This window comes from Mauremys reevesii, linkage group 1, assembly GCF_016161935.1.
Source record: "Mauremys reevesii isolate NIE-2019 linkage group 1, ASM1616193v1, whole genome shotgun sequence".
NCBI lineage: Eukaryota > Metazoa > Chordata > Testudines > Geoemydidae > Mauremys > Mauremys reevesii.
Window position 1 is genome coordinate 284,285,612 of NC_052623.1, and position 26,168 is coordinate 284,311,779.

Genomic DNA, 26,168 nt, shown 5'->3' on the forward strand with positions numbered 1-26,168 from the left:
ATGCACCATCTGTAGGTCAGGAGGGCAGGGCTGGCCTTACCATGAGGCAAAGTGAGGCAGCCGCCTCAGGTGCCAGACTGTAGGGGGTGCCTCTAGGACCCAGAGTGTAGAAAATTGTGTCTGCTGCTGGTGCATATGTATTCTCTCTGCTCTAGATGCACAAAGATGGTGGAGTGCTGTGCTGGAGGAAGGAGGGCACAAGAGACATAAATGGCAGGCAGGAGAAAAGGTGAGAGGGAATAACAGAAAGCAGCAGGAGCTGCAGGGAGAGGGAGGAGGAGGAGCCTCTTATGTACCTCTCTAGCACCCCTGGAGCCTGGACTGATTAACACCAGCTTCTCAGGGAGCTTCCTGTTTCCTGCTGCTTCCCTGAACCCACTTGAGGAGAACAGGCAGTCAGCTGAAGTAGTAGGCTTGTAACCATCTCAACAGAGCATGAGCTGGCCCAGACTGTGGACCTTCTGCAGGAAGCAGTTCAAATCTTTGCAACCAAGAAGGCAGGGAAAGCACCACTTTGATTATTCAAACAGATAAAAAATGCCAGTGTTTACTATGCAGATAAGAAAAGTTACATTTGCTATTCAGGTGTTTGAAAGTTAAGTGTTACTTAAAATTTTTGAACAAGGCATTTTAAGTTGTTAGTTCTCCTTTATTGGGGTAGGTAGCAGAGCAGTACCATGAGAGGAGTAGAACAGAAAGAAGGCAGAATTGAGACCTTTCAAAGTTTTGGCCCAAGCGAGGGGCCATGGGGGCATCATTTTGGCCCCGCCTCAGGTGCCAAAATGTTGTGGGCCAGCCCTGATTTCCAGACTGTATTTAAGCTCCTGAAGGTGTTCCTGGCTTTATTGATTTTGTTCCAGATGTCCTGGCTTGTTCCACAGTCCTGGCTGATGTTGCTGCCCAAGTATGTGAATGTTTCTACATTGGTGAGGACATAATCCTCTATCCGTACTGGTGATGGTGAGGCAATATTAAAGGTCAAAATATCTGTCTTATTGCAGTTGATTTTCAGTCCAATTTGCTGGCTGAATGCATTGAGTTGAATTGTTTTTTCTTGTATATGGTGTTGGGTGTGTGATAGGAAAGCGACATCATCTGCGATGTCCAAGTCTTTAAGAGATGAGGCAGAGTGTCCATTTAATGCCTCTTGGCATGTCTTCTGTTGTACGCCGCATTACCCAGTCAATGGCAATGTTGAAGAGGTTTGCAGACATGACACACCCCTGATGTACTCCTGTTTTGATTTCAAAACTGAGCTCACTGTGATCAACACTGCATGTAAAGTTGAAACAGAAGCTTTTGATGATGTTGATTATACAGAAAGGAATTCCATATTCCCGCAGAATGTGCCATAGGCTAGTCCTGTGAATGCTATCAAAAACTTTCTCAAAGTCTATGACATTTATGTAGCATTGCCATTGCCATTCTAAGCACTGTTCTGTTATGTTTCATAGAGTGAAAATCTGGTCTGTGCATCCATGCCATTTCCGAAAACCAGCTCGCTCTTTTCTGACAACGCTATCAACTGCCTCTGATATACGCTGGACTATGATCTTATACAATACTTAGCTTGGCACAGATAAAAGTATGATACCACGCCAGTTATTACAATCACTGAGAATTCCTTTCTTTGGTATCTTCACTATAACCCCATTGGTCCACTCATCTGGCACTTTTTCCCTTACCCAGGATGATGTAAATAGTGGGGCCAGGATAGATGCTGCTAATTTAGGATTTACCTTGAATAATTCTACATTCAAGTTATCCTTGCCAGGAGCTTTCCCACTTTTTAAGGATTTGATGACTTGAATGATCTCTTCCTTAGTTGGAGTGTCTGTGTTGATCTCGAGATCATCTTCTGCCTCCTGGATGTTTGCTTCCTCTTTAGCTGGCTCCCTGTTCAGCAATTCTTTGAAATGTTCTGTCCAGTGCATTTCTTGTTCTTTTTCAGTTGTTAGTGGCTATCCTTGTTTGTTCCTGATGAGAGTGTTTGTTGGTGTCTGCCGTTTACCACTGATAAGCTGCGTCATTTTGTAGACGGTTCCTTGTTCACCATGAGCAGCTGCATCCTCTGCTTGTGTTGCCAGATTATCAGTATAATGCTGTTTGTCCGCTCTCACAAGGTGTGTGACCTCCTAGTGTGCCTTGCTATATTGCTCATGGTATTTGTCCTTTAGCTTCTGGGATTTTGTGTCTAAAACTTTTTTTCTTCAGGGCTCATCTGGTTTCTATGGCATTCCATGTACTGGGTGTAACCCACTCCTTCCTTCTCTTCTGCCTATAGCCTAGACAGGCTTCACTGGTCTTTTTATAAATTGCTGTTAGTTTGTCCCACTTCTTGTTGATCTCCTCATCTGCATTCCCCTCCTCTTCATCAAGGTCTGCGAGTGCTTGAAATCTGTTCTTTACCTGTAGAACAAAGGCTTTCTGTATTTCAGGGAGATTTAGCTTGTCAATATCAGAACGTCTATATCCCTTGTTTGTTGGACCCACACTTCTCAGTTTTAGCTTGATGGATGCTGTCACAACGTGGTGGCCACTGCCAACATCTGCACCCTTTCTCACTTTCACATCTGTCAGTGAGTGTCACCATTTGCCATTGATCATGATATGGTCAATCTGGTTCTTATCTTTGCCATTTGGAGAACACCATGTCAGCTTGTGAATTTCACAATGTTCAAATAGGGTTCTCCCAATGACCAGGTCACTCATATTACAGAAATCAACAAGCCTTTCTCCATTTTCATTCATAGTGCCACACCAATGTCCTCCCATGTTGTTGTTTGTGTTGTCCTTACCAACCTTGGCATTCAGGTCTCCCAGGAAGATAGTTAGGTTGTGGTGTGGTACTCTCTCTAACTCCGCCTGTAGTATAAGGTAGAATTTGTTCTTTACTTCTTCATCACTGTCATTTGTTGGAGCATAGAACTGAATCAGGGTGATATTATTATGTTTCCCTTTCAGTCTGGCTCTCATAAGTCTGCTGCTGATGGATTTCCATTCAAGCAGGGAATGTTCCACTCCCTTTTTCAAAAGGATGGCAACATCCTCATTGTGTTGTTCATCATCCCATCCAGAAAACAGCAGTTTCTCCAGAGGCTGTTGTTAATCTTCCTGATCCTGTCTATCTGCCTTCACTGACACCCAGGATGTGTAAGCTGTTGCATCTCATCTCTGCTGTGACCTGAGCTAGCTTCCCTTTTTCATACATTATCAGTACATTCCAAAAAACAAGTTTGTTTTTTGTCTTGATGTTCAGTATTCATGCCAGTGGCTTCCTTTCAGCTTTCACCGCTGGTAGTCATATGGGTCATTGACTCCTGAAGGCCATCACGCACAGTAATAGTCAATTTCTCCACTGCTGTTTCCGTAACATATTTTGTTTTTTATGGGATAGGTTTGGTAGCCCTGTGACTAACCCCCAACCTGGAGGACCAGGATATTTGTTTTGTCTGGCCCCTCCCCCACAGACCAATCCGACATGGTTGAACCTAACAGGAGCAAAAATCCCCCACTGACACAGACTCTGGAGATCATTAGAGCACGCAAGCTGTCCCGACACAACAAGGCATGGACACCAGAGGACAGGATTAGTAAAATAAAAGTGGGTAATTCCTTAACTCAGGAAGCAGAGAGATTGCTGCAGAAATGTGCAGCCTACAGGACACACACCAGCAGAACTGAAATTCAAACTGATGCTCATCCAGTGTTCCCGCTTACTCGGGAAATATCCCAGAAGGTTATGTGGCTGCAATTCAGATATACCTGTACCCACACTCTCTGTGTCTCCTTCTCCCCCTCAGTCACTTTTCCCCACCCTAGCAAGTAGAAGCCAGAGAAAGTAGTTTGAAGGAAGACTGCTTTCCACCAGGCCAGAACCCATAGCTGCCTGGCCAGGCAAGTTCATATGCATGGAGGTGCTGTGCATGAATCTTTTCCCTTTTTAGGCAATCTACCCATGCAAGCTTGAGCTATGTGCTGGCACTGATCCCTTTACCCCCACCCCTGCAAAAAAAAATCATCCTTCCTGTTGCATGGACTCAGTCAGGAAGAGGAAGGTAGCATGTGAACTCTGGCCTAGACTAGTCCAAAACAGTAGCCCTGCTCATGAGGCCCTCCTGTTTCTGAATACAAGTAGCTAAAAAAAATCTTTTTAAAACTATCAAGCAAATGATGGTTGACAATTCCAGAACTTTTTAGCAAGCTACATCTATCAAAGAAAAGCAAGTACTCTGAAATTCACCAACACATACCCTCAACTTCAGAAAGAAGACTAATTTTGGAAATATTAGTAGGAGAGTGCTATGCTAGTATTCCCTCCAAACTCTGCACCTTAGATAATGATAAAGAAGATTGTATTGTAGAAGAATCAGAAGTGGAATATTCCTCATTAGGTTCTACATCAAATGAAAAAGAAATGGAAGTAAATGACTCGGCAATATGGTACTATGAAAAACTGGAAGAGAACCCACCAGGTAATAAGGTACATCTAATAAGGTAAGACTCCACCAGGACCAAGTAGTATTACACAAATTGTACCTGATGGTCCCAGAAATAACACAACTAAGATCTTATCCTCAAACAAAATATAAGAGTGAGTGAAGAAGTTTCAAAAGAGAGTGGTTCAGTTTATATCCATGAGTCAAATATCAAAAAATAATGAATGTAGTTTACTGCTTCCCATGCAGATGTTTTTCAACATGCGTTGCTGTAGAAATATCTGTGCTCATTAGTAATGGCTTCAGCAACTGGAAAAAAAATTTATGGGAAAGGATGCAGTATCATCATGAAACTAGTTAGTATCACAAAAGCTGTCAAGTGGCATGGGCTTCATTTAAAGATATTTATTAAAAAGGTGACAGTCTTTCAGCTCAATCTCCTATTACTGATGCATATTTTGCTTTAGTGCAAAAGAACTGCATGTATATTGAAGCTGTGTCAGATGTCCTGTGAATCACCAAGCCCAGGTGATTGCTCAAAGAGGGAAAGAAGAGAGTTAAAGCAGTAATGACACGTGCAGCTTCCTGGAGCTCCTGACTCTAATAGCCAAAAACAATGATGTGAAAGAAAATTGAAAATGGACCACACCATGCGAAATACACCAATTTGTCAATACAAAATGAAATCATTCATATTATGTCAGAAAGGGTTTAAGCCCAGAAGTGAAAGAGGCTAATGTTTTCTCTGTAATGGTTGATGAAACTAAAGACATTAGCAAAGTAGAACAAGTGTAATTTGTGTTGAGATTATTTGCATGGCATTGTATATGAAGGGCTTCTTGGTTTCCATCCTGCTGAGACACTTCATGCAAAGTCTCTCTTTCAGTATGCGAAGAACCCATTGTAACGGTGTGGTACTGATATACAGAACTGTATTGCTCAGACTTCTGATGGTGCCAGTGTGGAAAATGTAATGGTGTGCAAGCTCTCTTTTGAACTACCTCAAGCATTGTACATTCACTGTTCATCAGCCACAGGCTCAATTTAGTTATTGTTGATTTATCCAAAGGAAACAAACATGCACTGAATTTTTTTCATTATTCTGGAGAAATTGTACACTTTTGTCTTTGGTTCAACTAAATTCATAGATATTCAAAAGAAAGTACAACCCAGAAATAAAGTCCTTAAATTGAAGAAGCTCTGTGACACTCGATGGGTGTGCCATATTTCTACTTGTAATGCTGTGGAAAAGACAATTTCATCCATCCCTGTGACACTCACTGTACTATCTTGAGATATGTCAAGAGGAGACAAGGCAGTAGATGCACAAGGTCTTTGTTCAGTGTTAGTTTCTGATGTATTGTTATCTTTTGCATGTTCACAAAAATTCTTCAATTTCTTAGTTATATCTGACTGTTTGCAAACAGTTGAGTGTGACTTGTCTCTGGCATGCTTACCTCTGAACACTTTAATCAGTGAATTTCTCAACATGAGTGATTCAGAAGAGGCATTTGATGAAATATGGAATGAAATTGTGATCATAGCTTCAGAAAATTATTTTAAGCTACCTGAACTTTGGGATACACAGTAGTGTACAAAAGTTGCCTAAAAAACTTCAGAAATACATTTTGATTGAAGAAGTGAAGTCAAGTGAAGAACAGACACTTTTAGGTAAAGGAGACTTTTGACCAGTGCTTGATCAAAAACTAGAGAACTTCAAAGAAGATTTTCTGAAAATAGAGCTGTTCTTGTTGGTATCAATTGCCTTAACCTGAAGTCTGAGAACATTCTTGACTTTCTAAAATTAAAACCATTCACAGAACACTATGAATGCAATATAGACAGTATAGAGACTGAGGTAAAACTCTTGCCAAAAGTAATTGAATGCTATCAAGAAGTGAGGAAATCCAAGATTGACATTTTGCTGCAGCTGCTATTTTTTTTTTTGGAGGGGAGGAGGGGTGATAAATACCAACTTGCCTTCCTTGAACTGCATAAATTGTGTGATTGGTGTGAGTATTCCTCCATCAAATGCTGCACATGAAAAAATATTCTCATGGCTTTAATGTGTGAAAGATTACCCGAGGAACCGCGTGACAAGTGACCAGTAAGGGACTTGGCTGTCATGGCTGTTGGAAAAAAGTTAAAGTCCCTCTTTCTGAAGAGAGCTGTTGAGAGATTTGCTTCTGGTCACAACAGATGTATTCAGCTTCAATAAGGAAAATAAATTGTCACCACCATTATTTATCCCCATTCTATAAAGTATGTGAGATAAAAGCTTTGCTCCCCCAAAATAATTATTCTAATGTCACCCCTGATTCTGGTGCATGCTATCGTGGTGTCCTTAATTTTGCAGATATATTATTGAAGCCAGATTACAGAGAAATACTAATTGTGTTCTGAGTACACAGTTGAGATCAAGGAAAATGGTAACTCGAGTTTTGTTTTTATTTGTAATTTTAATTATAAATTTAACATAGATGTTTCCATTTATCATTATTTTCATCTTCAAAAGCAAGAAAACCTTAAAAATATCATTCCTATGTAAAAATATTACTTCAGTTCTCTCATATCTATATCTTACCTTACATACTTCCTCTCTTCCTTCCTGGTTTATCAGTCTCCCTGTAGAGCAATACCACTACAATATACTCAGCATTTTAGCAATATCCATAGCAACACACAGTTTAGAACTTTGATATTCACTGATGTTTCAAGGTTGATCAGCATTCTCTTTCTGTAAAAATACATGCCAAAGTGCACTGTAATCATGGACTTGGAAAATAAATTTGCAAATAGAACAAGCTCTCATGGTGAAGAGTACCCAGATTAAATACCCTTTTGTGTAATATTCCATCACAGATCACATTTCTGTAAATCATTCTAATAGAACAGACAAGTTTACGTAGGTTGAAAGACACAATAAGAAAGGTAAGAATTGCATGGGTTATTTTTGGCATCTGTGGGTTTTACCATGTGAATTGCCAGTGTGTAGGTTTAGATAAAGCGTTTTAAAGAAATGTTTAGGAGTGTTTATTTTCCAGAAGTTTGTTTGTGTGTGTGTGTGTCTTTTCCATTGCAGTTTTTATTATTATCATTAAAATACTTAATTTTATTTTGTTGAAAGAGGAGAGACTGTGGTGTATCATGTGAGGTGTAGTCTGGCCATGCAGGCCAGGTGATAGGAGAGAATGGGGGTGTACTGCACCAAATCTACAAAGAGACTGTGGCAACTCAGGGATGGAATAATGTTGAACTGAGCTAAAATGAAATATTTTGGTTTTGTTCAACATAATTGTAGCAAAATCTAAATTTTCCAGTGGAACGTTTTGATTATGTAGAACCCACATTTAAATATATATATCTCTCAACCAGCTCTATTTGTCTGTATTACAGTAGCACTAAAGGCTCCAATCACCATCGAGGCCTCATTGTACCTGACACTGTAAAATCACTAAATAAGACTAGAACTGATGGAGGCTTTTTTGGCACAATATTTTTCGCTGGAAAACGTTGATTTGTCCACAACTGAAACTTCTGGCAGAAATGTATTAGTTTTGCCAAAACTTTCTTCGGGAAGTTTTCTCAGGTCCCAGATAAAAATTTTACAGAATGTAACCTCAAACTAGTCAATTAGGTAGTCTCAAAACCTGGGATGTGGGAGACCTAGGTTCAAGTATCTTTCTTTCTTGGTTTCATCCTAATGCAGGAAAAAAAATATTGAAATCACAAAACAGATTTTGGCTTTTTTTTTAGATTTTCCTTTTTATCTGTTGAAACACTTTGGCAAAATCAACACAAATTTGTGAAGTGTTTTGGTGCTGAATTTTCACTGAAAAAAGTTTCAGCTGAAAAATTTCACTGAGCTCCTTTCATGTGTTACATAGGTGCTTTTGAAAATTTAACTCTAAATGTTTAAAATACAAATGGACTAATATGACAGTGCAACTGTTGTCTATATCAAAAATATAACAAGTAGTATAAGACTCCAAATATATGTACTTAAGATTTAAAGATGTTAATCTTATTATTTGAGAAATAGTGTGTGTCCATCTAACAAATACTATTGAAAGGCATATATTCCCCGGGATCAGAGTTAGTATTCTATAAGCAACCATAACTTGCTGTTCCCTAACTTTTGACTGACTGGTCGTGCAAGCTTACTATGCTGTTAACATTTTTTTATTTAGAATATATTAAAATATGACATGACATAACATCACGTCTTTTCCACACTGGTTAGTTATAATGATAGAACTGGTTCTGTCATATAGCCAGAGCACACTGTTAACTGGAACAACAAAAGATTCAGTGACTATTCATTGTGTGAGTAATTGCATGCTGCATGTTTTTTTCACTTTTCCAAGGCAGCAGAAGTTCTAGAATCCCTGCTGTTGAAGATCATTTCTTTGTGCTAGTATGTGGGAAAGAAGAAGAGAAAGATAAAAATAGTCAATGACCATTCTACAAAGCAGAAGAAAAAGCTGAGTGAAAATGTATTTCACAGGCCTTTAGATCATACTACTTTATCCTGCCACCTTGCTCTTCCCATAAATGTAATGACAAATTGTTTTATTTTGAATATTCATAAAGGTCTCTAGGCACAAAATCTACAAAGATAAATAAAGATGGAAATAACATAACTAAATTAATACTATAAGAACAAAATTAACATTTTTAGGATAATCTCAAAAGAGCTATGTACAAATATCCATACCTAATTGCATTCCTTTCATAGAGAATTATACTTCCTTGTTTACTCTATTTAAAAATTCCAGTTTCTTATAACTAAGTAAACATAGCTCATATGTGGATATGTACACTATTACGAATCTCTGTGAATCCCATAATTTATTGACAAATATGTAGGTATTCTGTTCTACAATTTTTTTGAACAACGTGTTATATGTTGACATGTTTTGTCTTACAAAGAGGAAAATCAAAGCAATTCAGCTTTATTAAGTATGTGAGATATAAAATGTATTATTCATAGTTTAGTATTCAGTAAACATTAATTACATAATAAACATGGAAGAGACGTGCCAAGCTATACTGCTAGAAAGAAAAGGAATGGAATATATAGATTTACAGATAATTGACAGGTAGCTTGACATTTCTTTCTCCAAGTATGGTGTGAGGAAAGTGCATGTGGGCAGGGTTTTTGTTTTTTGTTTTGTTTTGTTTTCTGTTTTCTGTTTTTTTGTTCACTAGATGTGTGAGAGATCTGTGAAGCCTGCCATATGAGCAAGTTTTCTTTTTCTTGTAAAATCTCCCCAACCTCACAAATCCAGGGAGTACTTTATTAAAGTCAGCAGAGAAATATTCAAGAAAATAATAATAATTATAATTAATAATAAATTTTAAAAATCTCAAGTCACTTAAATGTGTTTCTGATCTTGGTTCATAAAGTCCTTCACTTTCTTTTTTCTTTCCCCGACTCCCACACTTGTCTGAAACTCAGACCAAACAGCTGAAGCTCCAGTAAATGTATAGACATATGGTAGCGTGCTGGATTTCACAGAATCACAGATTATTAGGGTTGGAAGGGACCTCAGGAGATCATCTAGTCCAACCCCCTGCTCAAAGCAGGACCAATCCCCAGACAGATCTTTACCCCAGTTCCCTAAATGGCCCCCCATGTCATCTTGAGCCTAACAGGTGAATAGCAGCTGGTTTTTAAGTTTTTTTTCCCCAAGGGTAACTATATATAATCATCATATTTACTAGAGTTTGAATTCCTGACCAAAAAAAAAGTTTGTGTCTCTATCTTTCTGGCTCATTCATACACACTTCTAGCCTTGCATCTTCTTAACAATATACAATTCCCACCTTACATTGATCCTAGTTCCTGCTGTGCTTCGTTACATCCTTGGAGATCAGCATGCTTCTCTTTAGAATACACTAGTCATTCATTACTAATGCCATAAAAGCCCTGAAGTCCTAGAAAAGACGATTCTTTACTTTTACCTTTCGGTTCCCTCACTATTAATAGATAACTCCCAGCTGCTGTTTCATTTTTCTTCTGTCAGGAAAACTATAACTACATGATAAAAATGGCATGCAGCTCTAAAACTATTATCAATTATACTAATTAAGGTCAAATAGACTGGAACAGCAGTCTTTGTGGAAAACAATGCAGACAATGTAAACTGCTATTAATTTAAGGGCATCATATGTACATATGACAGCTTTTGCAGACCTTATTATTAATTATTTCTAGGCGGTCTCTTATTATCACATCTCCAAGACCTTGTCTGTTATTCTGCTCTCTTTCAGCTGGGAACATAAAGAGCATTGGTAGAAATCAATGTTTTCTGAATGGTTTGTGCGGGGTACCTATAATGACCTCTTTTCAGTGGAAAATGTCTCCTTTTTCTCTTGTGCCAAAAGAGATTTCACTAGGAATTCTGAATATTTGCTTTCATAAGAATGGGTCCTACTGGGTCAGACAAAAGATCCATCTAGCCCAGTATCTTGTCTTCCGACAGTGGCCAGTGCCAGGTGCCCCAGAGGAAACGAACAGAACAGATAGTCATCAAGTGATCCATCCCCTGTTGCCCATTCCCCGCTTCTGGCAAACAGAGGCTAGGGACACCATTCCTGCCTATCCTAGCTAATAGCCATTGATGGACCCATCCTCCATGAATTTATCTAGTTCTTTTTTGAAACCTGTTATGGTTTTGATCTTCACAATATCCTCTGGCAAGGAGTTCCACAGGTTGATACTGTGTTGTGTGAAGAAATACTTCCTTTTATTTGTGTTAAATCTGCTGCCTATTAGTTTCATTTGGTGAACCCTGGTTCTTGTGTTATGAGAAGTAGTAAACAACACTTCTTTGTCTAATTTCTCTACATGAGTCATGATTTTATAGATCTTAATCATATCTTCCCTTAGCTATCTCTTTTCAAGTTGAAAAGTCCCACTGTTATTATTCTCTCCTCATATGGAAGCCGTTCCATAACCATAATAATTTTTGTTGCCCCTTTCTGAACTTTTTACCAATTCCAATATATCTTTTTTGAGATGGGGTAACCACATCTGCACACAGTATTCCAGGTGTGGGCATCCTATGGATTTATATAGAGGCAACATGATATTTTCTGTCCTATTATCTATCCCTTTCTTAATTATTCCCAGCATTCTGTTCGCTTTTTTGGCTGCGGCTGCACATTGACTGGATGTTTTCAGAGAACTATCCACAGTGACTCCAAGATCTCTTTCTCAAGTGGTAACAGCTAATTTAGACCCCATCATTTCATATGTATAGTTGGGATTACGCTTTCCAATGTGCATTATTTTGCATTTATCAACATTACATTTCATCTGCCATTTTGTTGCCCAGTCATCCAGTTTTGAGAGATCCTTTTGTAGCTCTTCGCAGTCTGCCTGGGTCTTAACTATCTTTAGTAATTTTGTATTATCTGCAAATTTTGCCACCTCACTGTTTACCCACTTTTCCAAATCATTTATGAATATGTTGAAAAGCACTGGTCCCAGAACAGACTCCTGGAGGACACCACTATTTACCTCTCTCCAGTCTGAAAACTGACTATTTATACCTACCCTTGTTTTCTATCTTTTAACCAGTTACCAATCCATGAGAGGGCCTTCCGTCTTATCCCATGACAGCTAACTTTGCTTAAGAGCCTTTGGTGAGGGGCCTTGTCAAAAGCTTTCTGAAAATCTAAATACACTATATCTAGTGGATCCCCTTGGGCCACATGCTTGTTGACCCCCTCAAAGAATTCTAATAGATTTGGTGAGGCATGATTTCCCTTTACTAAAACCATGTTGACTATTCCTCAACAAATTATGTTCCTCTATATGTCTGACAATATTGTTCTTTATTATAGTTTCAACCAGTTTGCCCAGTACTGAAGTCAGGCGTACAGGCCTGTAATTGCTGGGATCACTTCTGGAGCCCTTTTTAAAAATTGGCATTTGCTATCTTCCAGTCATCTGGTACAGAAGCTAATTTAAATAATAGGTTACAGACTACAGTCAGTAGTTCTGCAATTTAACATTTGAGTTCCTTCAGAACTCTTGGGTGAATACCATCTTGTCCTGGTGACTTAATGCTGTTTAATGTATCAAATATCAAATTCCTTATAGCTACACAGAGATTAAACAAGTCCAAAAGGCCTAGACATAAGTAAAAATAAACAGGGACTTCTCCAAATCTAAATTAATGTTTTCCTTCACAAAATAAAGCTATAATCTGATATCACCAGATGTTACCTGGTGCTCTATATGTCAAGTATGCAGTTGAGAAATAGAGCTGGTGGGAAAAAATGATATATATTTTCCATGATTTTTTTTAATGAAATGAAATATTTAACATGTCATTTCCCAGTTTTTAATCAAATGAACAGTGCAAACAGTTTTTCTTTGTTTGTCTATCTTAGGTGAGGGAAAGAAGAGAAGGGGGGAGATAAAGAGGGGGAAAAAAACTAAAATGTTTCAATTTTTTTAGTCAGGAAAGTCAGAAAATTTTAACCACTCTAGTGAGAGAACCCTAAAACATTTGGGTCAAAACTGCCTTAGCAACTGCTTCTCTCCTCATGTGTCTATGATCAGATGGAACCTTCAAGCTAACAGTGCCCATGTTAAATTGGTAAGGCACTGGTGACAAGGTGCTTTTCACTGAGAGACTCTTGAATCTGGAATCTGCTTCCCATATCTGCTTCAAGAGAGTCCAAGTCTGACCATCATAGTACATTGCTCTTTTCCAAAACTGCTGGGGAGGATGTGTGCTGAGGACAGAAAATATTTTTTGAGGATTCATGATGAAGTCATTAGTCTATATGGATTGGTGTGCAGAGATTATACTGCTCCTCGTATTGATCAAGTATAATCTTGGTGTATGTTTTTTGTGTGTGCATGTACAACATGGGGAAAGGGTCAGTTCAGAAACCAAAATAAATAAAGTTCACATCTTAACACAAGAGAAAAAAATCCACCAAGTGGGAATCCTTCCTTTTAATGTTTTAAATGCATAATCATTTCTGCATAATGAGTGGCTATAACTATTGCCACAAGGTGTTGAGTAATGCATGCAGAAATGGAACAGCTGGATTTTGAGAAAGGGTTTCTTGAGAGAGCCAGCATGCACAAACAGGGTATGTGACCCATTATACCAGGCCTGGCATGCAAAATACTTTGTAGCTAAATTATTCAGATTAGATGGGTGTTGTGATATGCACTGATTATTAGTCCCTTATTAAAGTACTTCCTAAAGAAGGTGTCTTCATAATGAACAAGCAAGCATTACCAACATATTTGTCACCAGTACAAATGTATAAATATTACATCAATAAACTTCCATTTTGTTATAAAATCACTTGCACTACCCTGCAATAAAAATATTCCTATTGAATATGTTCTGATAAGCAATGACAGCTTCTAACTATAGTGGGACAGATCCTCAGTTGGTGTAAATTGGAATACCTACATTTAAATCAATGGATCTACACCAATTTACACCAAGTGAGTATCTGGCTCAGGGTAACTTCAAAGTAGTATTTTGTAATTGTCTTATTAATTACACATTCTTTGTCGTCTCAATCCACAGCTCATTGAAGTCAATGGGAGTCTTTCCATGTACTTGAATGGGCTTTGAATCAGGCCCTTAATCTTCCACTCTTCCTTTCTCCCTTCCCCAACACATCCACCCAACATAGAAGAATTTCTCTTTTATTTAGTAACTTTATCTCAACAGCTGTGAATAATCAATGTAAAAAAATTATCTGATAGCACTTCCATAACTATCTGATACTAATAATGCAAAAACTTTTATAACTTTATCATAGATAATTTTTGGCACATTAATAATATTTGCTGTGTACCTATGCATCAAAAACAACATGCCTTGCAAAAAGGTATTACATGGCGGCTGACAAATAGAACAGGTCAGTAATTTTTCAACTAAACTAAATTTTGTTGTTGTCAGAAAAGGACGATTCTCTGAATCCACAATTTGTTGTGGAAATGTATCAGCTTCAACTAAACTTTCATTGGAAAGTTTTCTCAGGTCCAGGATGGAATTTCTGGTGAATATCTACTGAATAGCCAGTAGCCCAGTTGTTAGGGTGCTCATGTGTGACGTAGAAAATGCACGTGCTAGTCCTTGCTCTGCCTGATTCTCCCCTATCTGTGGTGAGTGCCTCAATCACCAGGCTACTCTCCTGTGTGTGTCTTTCTCAATCTCTCCTGTTGGAGCTGTTCCATTTTGTAAAAATTATTAAACTTTCATTGGGTTGAGGGAGAGACTGACTCTCTAACCCAGTGGTTAGGGCACTCAATGGGGATGTGGGAGACCCAGTTTCAAGTCTTTGATCTGAATCACACAGTGCAGGGATTGGAGCCTGGGTTTCCCATGTCTCAGGTAAGTGCTCTAACCACTAGTGTATTAGCTATTCTGGGGTGGGTCTCTCTGTTTTTTGGTTTTGTTTTGTTTTTAATAAAATCATTGTTCAACTCAGAATGGACATTTTCATGGGATGGGAAAATCATTTTATTCTCAGCTTTAATGAGAAAATGATGTGGGTGAGCTGAGGAAAGGAAGACCCTATGGTATCCCAGATGAATGCTGTTAAACTTGAGCTAAACAGATAATTCCCGCAGCTCAGAAAATAAATAGTACATTCACATGTGCACTGAATTATTTTCTCTGAGTGTGAAATTTTGTATAACTATAAGGATTACACTAAGAAAAATTAACATGTAATATGAAGAAAACCACAGGTATTCAATAAGCAATGAAAGCATGATTTATGCAAAGTTGACTTGAAGAAGCCGATATATTTTCCTTTTTAGATTAAAACATCAACATAAATTTGGAAAGTACAGACAAGCCAGATGCCATCAATTTTCAGAGGGCCACTCTTGGAGAGTGAGCATCTAACTGTTCCCTACAAATTGTAGGGGGATACTTTCCTATCATGAAATTAATCTCTTTGAGGAGGGCCAGCACAAATCCTACTTAACAATTTAAGTGGGACTTATATGATTCATAGGCCTTATGCAACTTTTCACAGGGGCAGCTTTCAAGCTTTTGTGCTTCTTTTGGCTCATCAGGAGCTCAGATGTTGGAGGAGGAAAGTTAATGGAGTTGAAGGTGTAGGGTGAGCCTTATTCGGAGCTCACAGGAGAAGTGACAGAACTACACGGGTTCACATATAGCGCAGTAGCAGCGGGGCTCCGGCGGCGCTTTAAAGGGTCTGGGGCTCTGGCTGCTGCAGGGAGCCCCATGCCCTTTAAATCACCGCTGGAACCCTGCCACCGCTACCCCGGGGCTGCAGCAGCAGGGCTTGGGCAGCGCTTTAAAGGGTCCGGGGCTCCAGCTGCTGTGGAGAGCCCTGGGCCCTTTAAGTCACCGCTGGAGCCCTGCCACTGCTACCCCGGGGCTGCAGCAACGGGGCTCGATGGCGATTTAAAGGGTCCAGGGCTGCTGCGGGGAGCCCCGGGCCCTTTAAATCACCACTGCAGTCCTGCCACCACTATCCTGGGGCTGCGGCAGCAGGGCTCACCGGTGATTTAAAGAGCCTGGGGCTCCGGCTGCTGCGGGGAGCCCTGGGCCCTTTAAATCACTGCTGCAGCCCTGCCACTGCTACCTCGATATCGGTGTTTCACTTATAACGCGGTAGAGATTTTTGGCTCCCCACAACTGCGTTATATCGGGCTAGAGGTGTATAGAGGAAAAGAATATTTAAATATTTTTAAAAGATTAAGAAAGTAATATGACACAGGAAAGGGACAAAGTGTGTCATTAAAGAAATTAAGTACAATATAATGGGGATTAGATATAAACACTAATGGTTTTAAGTGATTGGTTCCCTATGCAATTCATTGTTGTAAACCTTGATTCATACCAAGAAATGATGGAACTGACTTCAGTACACAGTTCCTTCAGTAAAATAAAGATGAAGATAGATTGGTTTAAAGAAACTGCTAATTTTATTCTAGGAGGAAGATCCATTGTGTGTATGAACTTAGGACGCAAGAAGGCAAAAAGATATCTGAAGATTACTGCTTTAATTTCAGGGAAGGTCAAAGGGGTCAGACAGGTTGTTATTTTCAGAAAAATGACTAAAGGAGATTCAAACTTTATTATTTTTTCCAGGGAATGATAAAATGGAATATACGGCTCCTTAATTTATAACAAGGAAACACAGAATGGAAAATAGTAATATATTTAATTTATCCATTTAAATCAAGGCAAATCTGAAACAATATAATTAGCAGTAATTGAAACCAAAGCAAGGTGTGTATGTAATACAGAATATATTAATTTAAATCTAGGTGAGGAAGGAAGAAGTAAATGGTTCATATTTCTGAAAGTGGGAAAAGATTGAATTATGGGCCTGATCCAGCAAAGATCTCTGCATGAGAAAACCCTTATGCCTGCATGGAGCCCATATAAAGTCAAAGGGGGTCTATGAGATTAATTAAGTTTTCAGTCTTATCGCTTTTTTAACTCTATAATATTTGTTGTGCTTAAATTAGGCACATGTGAATATATGTATACAGTTGTGCACATATAACTTAAAACATCCTAGTCCTGCATTTCTTTGATTTGTATCTGGACTAAACATTTTAAAAAAGAGAAAAGGAAAAGGAGAATTTAAATACAAATCCATATGCAAGAGAGCACTAGACCTGAGCGTTAAATAAATCAGGAATTTTCCGAAGATAAAATGCAATTTCTTCAAAATTGAAATTTTCCACGTGGGAATTTCAATTTTGCTATTTTTTATCTTTTCTAAGGAAAGTGGAAATTAAGTAGTTCATTTCAATTTGTCTTGACAGAGTATTTCATGTTATTGAATTGATCTGAAATGTTTCATTTTAATTCAGTTTAAAAGCTAAACAAAACTAACCAACCCCCCCACCCACCCAAAATCCCTCAATAAACTGCATTTCTGTAACACATGGTTTTATGGAAGTTGTAGCTTGGGTGCCCATTGTCTCTTCTGAGCCAGCCTCCCTTGAGAACTTTATCTGCCACCCAGCATCTACATTGCATTGTGGGAGATGTAGTCCTCCAGGGAGTCTAGCTCATAGGATTCAGAGTAGCAGCCATGTTAGTCTGTATCCGCAAAAAGAACAGGAGTACTTGTGGCACCTTAGAGACTAACAAATTTATTTCAGCATGAGCTTTCGTGAGCTACAGCTCGCTTCTTCAGATGCATCCGAAGAAGTGAGCTATAGCTCACGAAAGCTCATGCTGAAATAAATTTGTTAGTCTCTAAGGTGCCACAAGTACTCCTGTTCTTTTAGCTCATAGGAGACAATGGGCATCCAAACTATAACCTCTGTAAAGCAATGAACTAAGGAAATGCAGTTTCATGGGATCCTAATTGAACCCTTTTGAATCAGTTTACCAAAACAAAGTAGAACATCTTGATTTCATTTCATCTTCAGAACATTTCATTTTGATCAAAAATGTCAAAGTGAAATATGTTCACATTCCTGAACAGATTTTTTGTTTGTTTTTTAATTACCATTCTTTTAAAATTCTGAAACTTTACCCTTTTGGCCTGTTCGGTGTTGAAAACAAATGTTGAAATCTCAGAAATTCCCCCGGGACAGAAATTATGAATTTTGTTTCACTCTAGTGTTAAATGTCAGCCAATCAGTGTGAATGCATTTGACTTTCAAAAGCATTTCCATGTACAGCAGATTGTGGTTTATATTGTTAGGCAAATTAAGAATTTAGACATTGAGGACAGATCATGTCTAAATTTTCCATTTGGATAATAATACAACTAAAATCTGGTCTACAAAGAAATATTTTTGAGAGTCAAATGTATGCAGGTTGACTGGATGAGTTTTATAATGCACAGTTTAACTTCCACTCATTGTCTGGGAATGGATCATGAGTGGAAGAAGAGGACACATACAGTGGTGAGCTTTCTGTTTATAATTCAGGGATGAACTACAGGAGGGCAGGGTTTCTCTTTGCCAGCAGTTTCCCTACGTGACTTTTGAGTTTTGCTCCTGGTGGGGAGACTAATCCGGGGTAGAACTGATGATATTTCACTTCAGTTGTCTTATTGCAATATCAGCATAGGGTTGAATCATCCTGCCAGAATTAAACCTATAAGGTCTCAAACTAGTTTGGCTAATTAAAGCCCATAAAATCTGCTTCAGTTGGATTTTTATCTTCTGTAGAATGGCTCACCCAACCTTAAATATTGCAGCCATTCAAAAAGCTAAAATGTTATTTTAATAGTGTAATGTGGATCATGGCTAATCAACTCATGGTTAGCACACCATTTTGAGTGTATTCTGTAGTCCATGCAATGTTGTATGTGTACTTTATTGAATGGTAATTAAAGGAAACATTGAGGGAGAGTTATAAACTAACTTCATTCCTGAAGACCTAAAATGCTACTTCTTCTATAAGGGAATTTATTGGTCTCTGTGTTGAATTCCATTGAATATAATTGAGTATTAATAATAATGAAAAGTTTTAAGATATTGTGTTATTGCAGATCAGTTTACAGAGTTTAAACTTTATACTGAAAAATAACTAACTACAAGATTATAATAATAGTTCACTGAATGTCATTCTAAAAATCATCTCTCCCAGCCACCAGTAGTGACTTTTGAAAAGAAGCTGCCCTTTGTACTTATGGGTTTTAAAAAGATCAGTAAGTGAACATAGCATATAAACAGCCAGGCTAAATCAATGAGTGGCTTATACTTCCCAAGGTCTTTCTCCCAGTTGGTTTTATTATCGCTAAGCTTGCAGCAAATGGTGAAAGATCGCCACTTCACACAGAAGGATTTTTTATGTTGTCAGAAACTGTTGATGTATTATTTTCTTAAGAACGATAACAATATTAAAGATCCTCATGCAGATGCTTGTAAAATCACCTCTTTTAATAACAGTAAAACACCGTGGAATTCTTTGAAAGTATAAGGAAAATAAATCCACTTGTGTATAAATTCAATTAAATATGAGCCTTTTACATGCCTGAAAGGCTGGTTGGTCATTCAGCACAGTGCTGCTATACATTGATCACCAGTCATCCTTTCCTTTTGTGGAATAATGTGATTTTGTACCTTGTCATGCTAACTGCAGAAACAACCTCCTCCTCTTACATTATCTCAATTTCTCCTGATATAATACTGACACCTTTTTGCTGAATATCTCTATTTTTGAGGAGCTTTCATTTTAATTTGTAATTAAATTGAATTCAGAATAGCAATTCTAGTTTTGAGGGAAATGCGTCATCCCTCTCCTTTCCTGATGGAATTTGGCCATGCATCTGAGGCTCTGAAAGTAATGAGTAAGAGCTGAGACACAATCTTGCAAGATGCACCTGTGGCTACTATGCTTGATATAAATGAATGAAGAGCACCTTGGTCCACGGCTGACTGAAAATGTTTGCGTCTTATAGGAAGGATAAGTATCCCTTAAACACATGTTAGTCTATCTAATATTCAAAAGACCATCTTCTGACAAGCCCACTTATCATTTTCTGGTCTCCAATCACCCAATTTTGGCCAAAATGATTGAAAAGTTGTTGGTAACTGGTATTTTAGTCTTCCACACAGGCTTCAACCTAGATATAGATAGTGCTGGTCATGAAGTTGGATGATTTACGTTGGCCGTTGAAAGAGCTCCAATGCACACATTAATGTTGTTAGATTTACTAGTGAAAATTTTCAACTTGCTCTATTAATTAACTGATTTGCTTTAAACATAGCTTTCTCTGTAGATCTCCTTGGGCAAGCCAAATGTGAAGACTCTACTATATCTCCAGTTTGTATTTCATTACATGCTGTACTGATGACAAGATTTATAATCCTATAAAAAAAGGCTGTGTTTTAAAGTTTAAACACATGAGGACAGAGAGTTAAGACCGAGTTTCAACGTAAGCCCTATGTTTCATGACTTTAATGAAAGTAAGTTAGTTTAATTAAAGTTGGCCATTGAAATGTTCTATTGAAAATGTAGAGTAGTGGCTTTATGCTGCATTTGTGGCTTCCTATTAAAGGGGCTGTCCTTGATGGCAAAGAAGCATCAGAATACAATGCTACATGGCCTTTCCCACAGGACTGCATCAACAATGTTGCAGGGCTGATATAAACCAACATTGATGTATGCCAATTCTACATCTCTCCATGCTAGGCAAATCCTTAGCTGTCCAGATTCACCAACTTTCCAGATTAGTTTTGCCCAGTGTTATATTTTTAATGAAAGAGGTGCTGGGGCTCAAGCAATTGTTTTACTTTCATAACTGATGTGGCAAGCACAGAGATGCCAGGGCTTTGCACTGCCAAGCCCAGAGTTGTTGGAGCTCAGCCCAGGCACAAATGAAGCAGGGGTTTTGCCACACAAAAGTGGTGAAACGGAGATGAACATCTGGCATGCACACAAACCAGGCTATCTGTGGAATGTTTTTTTGTCCAGCTATGCCAAAAGAAGGACAAGAGACGCTTGATATGGATGTAATTAGCCCACAACTTTATTATTAGATACCTGGGACTACCCGGCAGATAAAAGTGTACAGTGCAGGTAACAGTGGTTTATTATGTAATTACCCAGGGGGGCTTCCACCAGTTCCCCCTCTTTCTTTTCCATCCAGGTCCCTCCAGCAAATCCATTGCCAGGACCTCACCATATTCGGGGTGCGGGGGTTTACCAGCTCCTCCTTTTTTTCCATCCAGGTCCCTCCAGCAAATCCATTGCCAGGACCTTACCATCCACCCCCCTCGTAGGAAGGGTAAGGTGGGCTATAAGGAAGGGGGTTGGCTCCCTGCTATTCCAACCATAGGAGCCCCAAACCCCACACCATTCCACTCCTTTAACCAGCACCTCTTTTTTAAGTCCTTTACCAGGCCATTTATCTGGTTACTGGATGTCTTCCCTATGGAGTACCTGCACTGGACCTCCGCCACAAGGAGGCATCAGCAATTAGCTTTGCTGCCACCCCCCCCACACACACACACACCCACCAATCAGGGTCCCAGACATCTTCCAATGGCCTTTTGTAGAGCAGACCAAAAACATGTTAGTTTGATAGGTGAACCCCCCTGCCCCCCAATTAACTTGGTTGCCCTTTGCACTATGCAAGGATCGTCAAGGACTCCCGCAGCTGGGTTGCCAGTGCCATGTACCGCAACACCAGCCCCTTCCTGATGGGCCATATAGGTGACCAGCCTCCCAGATCCTCATATGCCAAAGCTCCATAGCAACAGCAGCATCTACTTGAGTTAGTTGCTAGCTCCTAGTGCAGGCCACTGCACTCTGTTGAACTGCAAACGAGGCAGAGCATCCAACCGTGGGCATATGCTTGGAAGGAAAAAGAGATGTTAAGGCTTAAACATTGTGACACAAATTCCCTCTCTAACTTCAAAACCCTGCATGAGGTGAAAGTTTGGCCTGCCATGTTGTCATGCCAGAAATACATACTTTTATTGAGAGGGAGCTGTAATATGCCCGTCCTTCTGTTCCACTCGATACCTAGGTATGCTAATGTGGAAAGGCCCTCTGTCTCATCTTCAGCCAGGGATACCCCCAAATGTTTTGCCAGGCCACCTGGTTCATTGTACTGTAATGGAGCCACCTCATGGGTATGAAAGGTGATATATTACTCGATATTCCTGATTTTTTGGTTCAGTGACCAAACAGGAAAAAAATGATTTTTTAAAAACTTTTTGTAAAATGAAACACGACAAAAGATTCAGGTTGTACTAAACATATTGTTTGACCTGAAATAAAATTATCTTTTCATTTTTTGTAGGTTTTTTGTTTACTTTTTATAAGCATAATAGAAGTAAATTTCTAAATACAAAGTTGTTTAAAAATGAAAAAAAAATGAGTTTTCTTTTTTTGAAAAATTAGAAACTAAATATTTTAACTGTTTCAGAATTTTCTTTTTCTTTTTCAGTGTAAACAATTCAGTGAATTCAATATGAGTTCACACAATATTTCAGTGGACCCAAATATGCATTTCATGGCCAAAATGAGTTTTGTCCCAAAAAAAATTGCCCAGTTCTACTTCGGACACTTGGGACCCTAAATCCTACAAGGTCAACTAAATACCTAAGTTTCTTTTGAAAATGGGACTTGAGGTCATAAGTCACTTATGTGCTTTTGAAAATTGTACTCAAAATCAAGTTTCAATGCTGCTAAAACTTAAACCCTGAAATGTACCATGGTCTTTGTGCCAATATTGCAAATTACCTAGTCTAATGTTATTTTATGTGATATTTTATTTTATTGCAATTAGAATCCCATACTTACATTCTCCTTTGAAGGAATAGCTGTAATCCCAGTGAAATGACATCTTTTTAAAAGACTTTAAAAATAATGGAACCTTACTTTCTTGTTTTTCAGTGTAGTCAAATGTAGGATAGCAAGACTGTGCACATTTTTAGGAAAGCTAGTCAAGTGTGATAAGACTGAATATTTGACTAGGTTTTATTTTCCAAGAAGTCATTTTTGGGAGTTTTTATACCTTCACTCCCATTATGAAACTGAAATCCTTCACAATCACCTAAACTCAAATTGACCTCATTTGTGTCTCTTCTTTTGGACTTCAGTGAATTTGTGAGGCATAAATTAACATCAGTCATTCATTACATTCATTTAATCAGTCAGGCATTTACCCTTGACAAAGAATTTTACCTTGGAAACAAATATATCTGTTACATTTTTTAGTAGCACAACTGAGGATAGGAGGTGTGTTCCATTATTTTAGAGATGAGTGAAGGATTTAGGCAACAATCCATCTCAAGCCCTTAAGCATATGCTTAACTTTAAGCATGTGAGTAGTCCCATTACAGTTAATGAGACTGTTTGCTTATTTTAAGCTAAGCATACATTTAAGGGCTTTGCTGGCTTGCCGTGCTAGAGATTGAAGAGCATATGTTTGTGAATAGGGAATTTTTAAAACTCCTGAAATAAAGCTTCTATTCTGTTTAAAAGTACCATCTCTTGTTCTGCCGTCACTCAAGACTTCTGCAAGAACTTCATAACCAACTGTATTTCAGTACTAGGGTTGATCAATGAATTGTCAGGATTTTTTTTAAGTTTTCTTCATGATATATGAAAATAGCTACTTTAAAATGAAAAATGAATTTGAAAGTTCTTCAAATTGGATATTGCAAGAGTAAGTGACAATGTAAACAGAGCTGCCATCTTGTGGATAACAAGGTAGTGAGCCAGTTGCTGATGCTGCAAGAATAAAATAGACAAATACATGTAATAATTATTAACTCTTCCTGACTTGGAACTCTTCTGAAATAGAATTCTGAGAACAGCAATTTTGAGTCTGTACATTTAATCTCTAAAACCTCATCATCTGAGTTCTAATTTTCCCCAAAATCTTTAGACCTCACCCCAACCATGTTAATAATGTGTAGGTTAAGCTACATCGAAAGACTTGTGTTTTTCAATTAGTCTTTGCTGTGTTTTGTAATATAAATAATTGGTTAAACATTAAATTGATTTGACAGATATAATTGTCAGGCAATTAAATGCAGTAATTATTTCAACTTGTGGGAAATATGTATTCATGAAACTGAGTTTCACTTCGCTTGAGCTCTAAAATCTCATCTTCTGTTTGATCCATCAGAATTATTTCTGTGTTGATTAATACTGTACTCTGGGAGAAAGCAGCATGCTTACTCACTGAGAGTCAGTCATCTTTTTTCTTCTACTAAGTGTGATTTGTATTTTGCTAATGACACCTTCAGCAGTAGCTCATTGCCTGTGCGATGGATGCCATACTGTATGTATCATATAACAAGGGAGGCTAACAGACCACTCTTCTCACAGTAACATACTCTGAGAAAGTAGTATATGGATTTTTATAACATAAGGATAGGCTATTTGCTTTGGTTGTATATAATTTTTTTTACCCCAAAATACAGGGATAATATGAGTAAAACATTATTTGAGCTACTTTGTGTCTTTTACATGCTTTTCACTCAGATGGTCATTTCAAGGAAGTACCTGACAGCTATTTCTGCAATATTAGCTTGCAATTACTGTCTGTGCAAGAGATGCAGCTTCAGTGGTCCATTATCTAATTTATTTGTTTATTTTACTATTTGTACAGCCAATGGGAAATGTTATGTTTAACACACTGGAAAGCTTGTTTTAGTGTTGATAATAAGTACATTTATTATGATCATGAAGCTGCTATTTCACTGACAGCTTCACAGCTATTACCTGTTGGGTCTGACCATCTCTCTATAATCATCCAAATTTCCACCACATTGACTATACAGCAATATTAATTTTAACGTCAAATGTATGTGTAAATTGATGATTCACTATCATAAAGATACATCGTAAACCACTCAACTTAAAGATACTAACTTACCACAAGTTTACAGTATAAAAAAGCATGCTAATGAAAATGTGCTGGAGTTTAAGTGCAAATTCCATTTAATGGATGGGTTTGGGGCAATATTCTCCTCTTAAATTCGCAGTGGTCCTCTATTGCTTATTGTGTGTTAATTTCATGAGTAAAACTACTAACATAAATGACTACTCAGTGGCCAAAATATAAAATCTGGACTCTAATGTGTTAGTGTCGATGGAGGCTTTTTTTCCAGCATATTGTACTTTATCCACATAGAATATCTACTAGTTCACATAAGAATAAATCATCCTGTTAAGGAAATGAAGTATTGTGTGTGTAAGAATAACAAATGTATGGGACATTAATTCATCATGTTAAGATTAGTTAGATATGGGAACTCTACATTTTACAGACCAAATCAACCTACATAATCAGATTTTATCAACAGTGTCTCTTAATTTGATCTTGGCTATTTATAGCAGTACAGTTTCAGAAGAATATAACTTAAACATGTGATATGTCTCAGCATATTTTACCTCATAAATATATGACTCATATCTTCTTAGCAATTACTATGTCTTACCTTTATCATTAATCATAGAAAAGCAAAGTTGCCTTTCCTATTGTCCAAATTCATCTTTCTGATCTGTAATTCAGTTTTATGTCACTTTGCATGGTAATGAATCTTTTTTTTAAATATACATTTCCATCTAAACTCCCATGTTTTCTAGGCAGAAATAAATGATATGGGGCTTTCACTTTGGCCTAAAGTACATTTTGACTAATAGGCTTGCTTCCAGATCCCTACACAGAGCTGCTGTTTATTAAGTCCCCAGAATTTAATCTTCTGAGTCTCTACAACTTGGTGAAAGGACCACAAGGCAATGGCAGAGCTGTTTATCAAGTTTATTCGAGAAATCCTATGATATGTTTCACATTCTATATTAAGCAACAACATTTCTGAGTATATCTTTTTCCTGGGGAATAAACTGAACAGAAGGAATTTTAAACACAACCCTTACTTTTAGTATTAGGAATACTGAATTGCAAAATAACGAATGGGCTATACATTTTACTCCAAACAAACATCAACTCAAATTCCTATACAGTCAAATAAGCAAAAGGGCACAATTCAAAGTGATGGGGAAATGATAAAGTAGATAAAGTAGTACAAAAGCTCTATATACAACATGTAACATATATGACCTGTGATTTTTTTCTTTGCATAGATCAATAGGATGTTCTATCAGTTAAAACTGAAAGATCAAATTATTATTTCTATCTCGGTTTTTTTCTGAAACAGTTCTTTAATAGCTGGATTGGGGCTCATTTTAAAGTTCACATGATTTGTGGAATATTTCTAGTAACATAACAAAATATGTATTGCCACTATATTTAGGA

The 26,168-nt window shown here is 37.9% G+C and overlaps 1 protein-coding gene across 1 annotated transcript in view; it reads left to right on the forward strand.

Annotated features, from left to right (window-relative positions):
- The window catches only part of MGAT4C (MGAT4 family member C), a 566,296-nt gene that overhangs the window by 349,975 nt on the left and 190,153 nt on the right, over positions 1-26,168 (forward strand). The window lies entirely within an intron of this gene.